The following is a 9,118-nucleotide window of genomic DNA, read 5'->3' as shown; positions in this document are numbered from 1 at the left end:
TTAATATGAATAACATATGTTTAGTGTCATGGTGTATTCATTAACGCAGGCTCAAGGGAGCTAGGTTACCTTTGAGATGACCCCCAGTGGTAGATAAAACAATTTTTAGGATGATCCCTGTAACACGCTGCCTCTGCATTCTCAGGCAAAGGATTGGTGCCTTACAAAATACTGTGTGTATCTGGATGGGTGCCACCGTGGTATCGCAGTGATAATATTATCTTCACATCCAGCCAAAATACTGAGCTAGTGAAATCCTGTAAAGTGGTGAAAAAGAAAAATATATATATAGGACAAGTGTTTCCCAGCTTAAAACGGGATGATGATGTTGTTTATGCCGATTCATTCAGAGTGAAAATAAAAAAAGTATTATATATCAGAGGAATGTAAACGTTTATATATCTGGAAGGCTTTATAAAACAGGTGTGGATTAAAACTTTATTGGAGTATAGCACATAAAAAAGGAATTTGCTTTAATTGTAAGCTCTGTGAAAAATAAATCCACCCCTTTTATGGGGTAATGTATAAGTGTGTATTTGGAGTTGTTTTCTGAAATATCTGTATTTTTATTTAAGTTTTCTTCGTGTGGATGAACTGAGGATATAATAGTAGACAAATGGCGCAAGACAAACACAGGCCAAAGAAAATTACCTTCACCAAAACCGAGAGAAGCTTTGTAAGTCTGTGCTTGTACACACACTGTGCATGATATTGATACATTTATATTTATACATATATATTATATATTCTTTAATAAATCATATATTACTTACGGCGAAATATAATACGATATGACTTGTGGGATGCTGCATGAATTAACTTTTCACTGACTTGCTTTCTAATTTTTTAAATTATAAATTTCTTTGCGGTGTACTTTATATACTTGTGCACTTTTGAGAGAGAAGGGAAATTTTTTTCTGCAAATGTAAAACATTGATGGGTTTTGGTAATATTTCCTATTTGCAATTAAAGAAAGACAACTCTGAGATATGGTCAAGGTACAAATTACATGTTACTTGACGTGAAAGATTAATAAGTATATTGATGTTTTCTATACTTGGCTGCATGTAGAAGTTATTGGTTGCTGTCTCTGCTCATTTCCCTTCCGTTTAATTGTTTGAATTTGCCAATTTTTTTTTTAACTATTCAGTATTGAATTCCTTTTATACTTGAAGTTGATAGTAAATTGTTGATTGTCATTTAAATTGGGGAAAAAATATCTCAGTTTGGTGTAGTAAATTATTTGAAATTTTCGATTTCTTGTCAACTGCCAATCAAATTATAATAAACTGTTATTAGTGCAGTTTTTATACCATTTTCATAACAAGTTGATTTCATTGTTTGGAGATGAATTTAAGGATAAATAACACAAACAAACTTTTTTCTGCATTATAAACAACAATGGTAACAACATTAGAGTCTTGTCCAAATTACATAACATTAGGAAGTATTGTTCGTGGGTGTATTTTGCACTGTTTACAATACTTGAAAGTCTTCATATACATACGACATTACACCATGCTGTTTAAGGTGCAGAAATTGGGGTTTTTTTCAACTATGGAGTACTATTCACACAGAAAAAGATGAAGGTTACAAAAATTTACTAGTAGGAATATGTGCTTTAAACATTTACTGAAATTTATTGATGAAAATGTCAAATGATGCCCTGCTCTCACACTCAGTAACTATACACCCATTTTTTTCTAGGTGGGAAGATAAATATAAATTTTAAACTGGCAACACAGGTGGTCAAATGTTACAAATCTATAATCTATATATATTGTATTATATATGTGGGGAAGTTAAAAACATAAAGATGACTAATGCATGACACTGTACAAATGCTTAATGCTTATACCTGGTATAAATATATATCCCTAATACATGTAGACCATGTATAAGCATTTAGCATTTGTATCAAGTTTTGGAATAGTTCTGGAAAAAATTGTGCAATTTATAAGATCTTTTAAAGGCAGATCTGATAGATGCTTAAATTTTTAATGTTTATCTCATACCAACAGCTTTTCAGTAATTCTTTAAGATATGACTTAACCCCCCCCCCCCCCCCCATTCCCAAAAGTAAATAAATAAAAAAGACATTGATAACAGTGAAGTAAGATCAGTTTGATTGAGAGAGAATTCCTATTGATAAGTACTGGTAATGCATTTCAAAAATTGACATTATTTCAGAATCAGTATAAAGGGAACCCATAAAACTGACTCTTTTTAATGAAAGTTTTCTTTGTTATGTGACATTAATTATTTTATTTTTGTAGTCATGTATATAAATTATGATCAGGACACAGACATATTTAGCTGTTCTAAATGATGGAGTTTTACAATACAACTTAGGCCTTTAAGCACTTGTTCTTTTCTGGTCATGCTTTGAGGTTTTAAAGCCTTTATGCTCAGCTTATTCACTTTCATGTTTTATGATTGTTTTGTTTACACTAGGATTGTAGGCTTTCTACTCCAATATAAGGTACTCGCCTTCGTTTCACAGACATTCCAAGTTTATTGGAACTCTCCATACTTTGGAGGTACAATTGTAGAATTTTTGTCCATGAAATATAGTATTTATTGATTTTTCCATTGCTGCTGAACAGAGGCCTCCATATTGTATTGAAATTTGCATTTAAGCCTAGATTCAGAAGCCATTTTGGAGCATCCATTATTCCCGTTCATTATAAACTTGTTTTTATAGAATTTTGAAATCATCCTTGTTTGGATTAATGATGAATGCAAGTTAAATAGATGATTATAGTTAGGCTTTAGGCAGTGGTAGGCATGTCCTGCCCGTCAATAAGAGGCAATTGGGATTTTATACTGGTTTTGATGGAATGCTAGTGAGGAGAGTGGTGAAGGGTTTGAACTGATATATCTACACATGATGAATGTTTGTGGATACCCTAAGCTGGTTGAAGAATGATCAGGCAATATTAGGAAGCTGGTATCCAATGAAGAACTCCTTCTGATGGGTCGAATCAGGAAACACAATAGTGATGTAGATTCCTTGATGGTAATATTTTACTGGAAATTCCTAAAAGCTAAACAGAGTAGTCTGAATAGATTAGTTGTTTTTGCAAATTATGCATGGTATAATTTTTCCCCTAATATTTAGGTACATTTGTAAATGAGAACATATGAGAGATATAAACATGTCAGGAGGACATTCTTATATCTTGGGAATGGCTTTAACAGAAATTTTCCAGATGCAGAATCATTATTATTATTATGAGGAAGTACTTATGACATGAATATGGCTTCTTTTCAAACTATCCTGGAGAAAGTATGATGTCAACTTGTGTAGCTGTGTGAGAGACAGAGGTTAAGTTTTAGTCTTGTACTTGCTGCCAAGCTACCATTAGTTGTCAGGGAAAATAGAAATTTATGGTAGAAGGGTCAAAAGTCAATGTCAAAGAAGAGATCAGGTTTTGACAGTGTTTAATTAAACAGTAGCAATTTACAATGTTGTATGTAATGTTAACTAAGTCATGAATGTAATAATTTAATGCTTAAAATATTACACTTCTGAGACTTGCTGATTTGCAATGTTCGTTTATATGTAACTAGCTACGTAATGTGTTTAACTTTTGTGCATTTACTAACTAGTACACTGTAGTACTTTAGAATGCCCTGAGATTAGTGCACTGCTTGAAATGTGTCACATTTGACAAAATTCCACGAAAGTGACTTAAATTGTTTATTCCAAAATAATTTAATTTTATTTGTATTCTCGCCTCTCATTGGTTGATTACCAAAAAGGAACGCATAACATTTTGTATAATCTGGTTTGGTATGGGGACACACCCCCTTGACGACCAGCTTAATCATCATATCCATGCAATCCCCTCATTTCCAGTCCTCAGAATAAATGGAAAATTCCAGATTTAGTAAATGTACTTCAACTTTAATCAATTACTCGTTCTTACCTCATGTAAACAAACATCATGGCTGCTAGATCTACATATGTATGTATCAGTCATTACCTCCCCTCGCTTCAAATCACTTCCGTTACTACGGTTGTATTATTGCGCGGTAAATTTGAACTCATAAAAAGCAACACAATTTAAAATTCAAAGTTGTTTAATTATTTTAAAATTAAATTATAAGGAATGACTTTAATTCTTGGCCATATTATCGAGTATAATCTGGTTTGGGTCAGTTTACGCTTTTTTATAATCCGCTTCGCGGATTATAAAGCGTAAACTGACCCAAACCAGATTATACTCGATAATATGGCCAAGAATTAAAGTCATTCCTTAAGTAATCTAAGAATTTTTTAACTAATAATTTTCCGAGGATTTAGTATATTGGTCAAGAGAACTGACCCTATGTTAATTATGCTAAAAAAAAAAGTCTGACGTAGTGGTTACAATAATAAATCTTATGTTGTATTTCAACAATATGCATGTATGGTAACCAGACTGATTAACACATTTTCCCAACAGCAATAAAAATGTTTTTCTTTCAGAAACAGAATTTAGTATTGATTACAATAACAACTTACTGCTATTTATGGCAAAGATAATATTGTTGAAATGTTGTTGACATGATGAGCACAAGGAATTGTACACTGTGGATTATTTTTGTGATGGGATCTTTTTGTTTTTTCCGCTGAATGGAGGATTGTTTATGAGTTTCCAGTAAAGGCTGGATTAAGATGCGACCGACAGGCAGTCTGCTTTGTTTGAGAGATTGTTTATGTCTCGCTATATCTCATCATCATCTCATTCAGAAGCATGAAAAAAAAATTGTTGCCTCTCTCGCAGGCTCCTGGCTGACAAGCCTATCCTGCAGAATGTATAGACTGCAGACAGCGAAGAGGAATTTGCACTCTTTTGAATGAAATGCAGAAGCCTCTCGGAATTGATTGGCACATCATTAAGATGGGATGCACTCCATCCATCAAGATCAGGCTGAAAATTATTTATGAATGTTTTTTTTTTCTATCTTCAGAATATTGCATGCATTTTTTTCTTCACGTTTTTGTCTGAATTTGAATTCAAATGGCCATTACCATCAAGTAGAAATTTCCGTCCCCTTCAGTGGGAAAAAACAATGTCAGTTTTGAATTTTTTAGTATTACGACATGGTATAATTCATGAAGTATAGGGAAATTTGGAATTATCGTTTCGCAAGTGTTTTGTTTTGTATGGTTGTAGCAGTGACACACATTTGTGAATTATTGATTCCAAGCTATTACACAAGGAGCAGATTTATAAAATATTCATAGGAGTTAATCAAACTGAAATCAAACCTTGTAGTCTATTCTGTATTGCCTCATAGCGAGCCCCTATATGTGCTTAGGATATTCTTCCTAAATCTGTCGGGTTTCTTTTGATATAATTGTTTATCCTTCCAATGAAATTAGGGTGAATCTCTTTGTCAGTAACATAGGTAATGAGTAATTGCTCCTTTTAGTCGGTATTGATCAGTAAGAGAGTAGGGCAGTCACAGACATATTGATTTTTCAGGCCATAATGCAGTAGTGCATGCGGTATTGCTGCAAAAGCTTCCCTTGTTTCAGTACAGACATTTGTTGTGTTTTTCTATCAGAAGCCATATTGATGCACGGTCATGTGACAGATATCTTTTTTTTATGTGTTTTACAAAAAATTCAGTTGGGAACGGGACGATAGGTCATCATTGGCTGTAGACTTTTTTTTCTCTTTTTGACAAAAGAACTCTCTGACTAAAAATTATTTAATGGTTTGGGAAGCGTAGAGTTTATTAGTAAGTTCTTTGTGAGATCATTAGAGACCTGGTGATATCTCTATCCTAGCGAGTCTTACTCCGGGACCTTAGTTATCGAGTATGCATGGATATTGATTCGAACTAAGGTTTCAGATTAACTCGCTTCCCGGAAAGTGTGTCATCTAGGAAGTCGAAGCCTGGCCTCGGTCATATATAAAAAAAAAAATATGATTGGAAACAGAAAACGAAGTTTGTGCAAATGAAGTGGTTATTGGGTTTATAAGATTGGTGTGCGAGGGTCCTAACGAGACAGTATTTTGAGATCATGGTGGCTGTGGGAAGCCAGTCACAGGAGCAGTACAATCTCTTACTTAGTTCTTCCTCCATTTCCTTGGTAAGTGCATGGTGAGGACAATTGATTTTGATTATGCATGTGCAATTGGAAGGGCATCAAGTATGCATTGATGCTGACAAGTACTGTGTGTCAGGATGCACTGTTTGGGATTTAATTAATGCATTATAACCATGTTTTTGATCAGTGTTGTTGAGAATTTGAGATACTTTGTAGTGGTTTGTGTTGCTGTCCTTTTTTCCAGTAAGTAACTCAGGAAATTTTCTCTTTTTTTTTCTAGGAATCTGCAGACTCCATTAGTCAAACAACCCCAGATGCTTCTGAAAATGAGGAACGGAGTGCACTGCAAGCCGAGACTAAAAGGCTTGCCTTAGAACAGTTGCAAAAGGCAAAGGTATGATAATGATAAATTAGCAGTGTTTGAGAGGCACTAATATTAGATCACAAACACAAAGTGTTCTTTCAAAAACATCTTTCAAACAAAAAGTAAAAAGAGGCGAAGTCAAAAAAGAAAATGATGGGTTTGCACTTAAATGTGTTAAATGTTGCCATTTTGTTTATTGCGTGGCACCTGTTGTTAGCTGATATAGATCTTGGCAGGGGGGCTATGCTAGTGCATCCTCTTACTCAGAAGAATTCTTTTCCATTGATAATTCCTGTATTTTTTGAATCGCTTATGTTTATCTGTAACTTTGTACGGAGAAGGAAGAGGAGGAATATAGCATGTTTCCATTCCTTCTGGAGCATTACAAGTATTAGCTTGTCTGATGTGAGCAATTATTCATTATTATTCTAAGAATTGTGAAAAATCAAATCCAGTTTAATCAACAGAAATCTCAGTCTAGAAAATTAATTTCTCTGTTAAGAATAAAGAGAGTTCAAATTAGTTTCTTGACGTAAACTGTTTTAATTTCTCAGGATATTCTTGGTGCTTGTAAAATAAAGTTGTACCCATACCTGAAAGACAAATCCAAATATAAATGAATAATAATAAGTTTCAAACTGTTTGGATTTTTTTAAAATTGAAATTCTTAATATATCAAATAAAGTTGACACCTTTGCACTTTCATATGAGAATATAATTTTAACTTTTTAGCTCACCTGAGCCGAAGGCTCAAGTGAGCTTTTCTGATCACATTTTGTCCGGCGTCCGTCTGTCTGCCTAGCTGTCTGTCTGTCCGTCTGTCTGTCTGTAAACTTTTCACATTTTCGATTTCTTCTCAAGAACCGCTGGGCCAATTTCAACCAAACTTGCCACAAAGCATCCTTGGGTGAAGGGGATTCAAGTTTGTACAAATGAAGGGCCACGCCCTCATTCAAGGGGAGATAATTGGGAATTAATGAAAATTTGGTGGTATCTTTTAAAAAAAAATTTCTCAAGAACCACTGTGCCAGGAAAGATGAAACTTATGGGGAAACATCCTCAGGTAGTGTAGATTCAAATTTGTTCAAATCATGACCCCCGGGGGTAGGGCAGGGCTACAATGGCCGACCAAAATTTTACATAGAATCATATAGGAAAATTCTTTAAAAATCTTCTCAAGAATAACAAAGCCATAATTGATCATATTTATATTGAAGCATCATCAGGTAGTGTAGGTTCAAGTTTGTTCAAATCATGACCCCTGGGGGTAGGGCGGGGCCACAATGGCCGACCCAAGTTTTACATAGAAATATATAGGAAAATTCATTAAAAAAACTTCCTTTCAAAAATAACAAAGCCATAATTGATTATATTTTTATGAAAGCATCCTCAGGTAGTGTTGATTCAAGTTTGTTCAAATCATGACCCCCAGGGGTAGGGTGGGGCCACAATGGCCAACCAAAGTTTTACATAGAAATATATTTGAAAATTCTTTACAAATCATCTTCTCAAGAATAGTAAAGCCATAACTGGTCAAAGGTTTACTTTTGGATTTAAACTTTTCAAGAATAAACCAATTTCTATTTTATTCCTAGCCACAGTGCTCAGGTGAGCGATGTGGCCCATGGGCCTCTTGTTTATTTCTTTTACTATTATTTAATTAAACATGCCTACAAATTATTAATATATGTAGACCTGTGTAAATTATGAAACAGAGAGGCTCACTTTGGGTTGAAATTAGAAACATCAATTAAATCTGATAAGAATATTATACAAGTATGATCAGCTTCATTCCTTACTGTTTTATTAAACTGAAATACATTACTAGGATAAAATGATGCATTCAAGAATAACTAAATGCTACCTGTAAATGAGATATTGATATCAAGATTAATTTTGTTTCACCATCCAGTATTGCTTAGTCTTGCTTGGGTGTTACAGTGTAAGCAGTGGATGAGTTAAGAGCCATTCTCTGTAATGATTTGAAATTTTATATAGGAGCTGTGGCACGCATAGTCTCAGAATTTCGCCAAACTCTCTATGATAAAAGTCATTGATACCCTAAACTGAAATCAGGCAAAAATTGGTTGCTATGTTTTATAGTAACCATGGCAACATGTCTTAACGTTCGAAAAATGGCATTTTTTAACATGTTTAGAGCCCCATGGTTAACATTTGCGGCAAAGCAAACAATTAGCAATGACTGTTTCCAAAAGTTGAAGGTGAGATGTCTCAAATGCATGATAAACATGTTTGGTAAATCAACTATTACATACGTTACTATGGTAACAAAGTATTCAAAAGTAAAAAAAATATTCATTGAATTTTATAAAGTCATACACGTAAAAATAAAAAGCAATTATAGGATGAAATGTGACCAAATAATAGAAAAAAGAGCCTTGAAACATATACCAAGAACAAAATATGATATTTCATTTTGGTTGGCAATGGTTGCCAAGGTTTTTATACCACAGAGAGCTTCGAAAGTAACACTATGTATGTTTAAATCTGATCCTATCTTTTAAAAAAGCACATTTCCTCATAACTAATGATCAATTTTATAAGATGTTGGTGTGCTCCAAGTTTTCCCATTTGAAAAAATTCAGATTAGATTCTTTAAATAGAGCGTTGCTATGGAAATAAGCAGAAAATATATGCTTAAAAACCTGGAAAATATTTTCTTTCCTTGGATACGTACCCTTAAA

At 33.7% G+C, this 9,118-nt stretch overlaps 1 long non-coding RNA gene across 1 annotated transcript; it reads left to right on the top strand.

Moving 5' to 3' along the window:
• Nucleotides 1–234: 234 nt before the first annotated feature.
• Nucleotides 235–6,677, top strand: LOC134252570 (uncharacterized). Its single transcript, XR_009988986.1, has 3 exons — nucleotides 235–479; nucleotides 576–676; nucleotides 6,330–6,677. It is a non-coding gene; the product is annotated as an uncharacterized LOC134252570 (long non-coding RNA).
• Nucleotides 6,678–9,118: the final 2,441 nt, after the last annotated feature.

The sequence above is a fragment of the Saccostrea cucullata genome, unplaced genomic scaffold, assembly GCF_032062105.1.
Source record: "Saccostrea cucullata isolate Sc308-1 unplaced genomic scaffold, CSIRO_AGI_Scuc_v1 ctg19441, whole genome shotgun sequence".
Taxonomy (NCBI): domain Eukaryota; kingdom Metazoa; phylum Mollusca; class Bivalvia; order Ostreida; family Ostreidae; genus Saccostrea; species Saccostrea cuccullata.
Note: the sequence above shows the minus strand (reverse complement) of the source record. Positions and strands in the feature narration are given on the sequence as shown.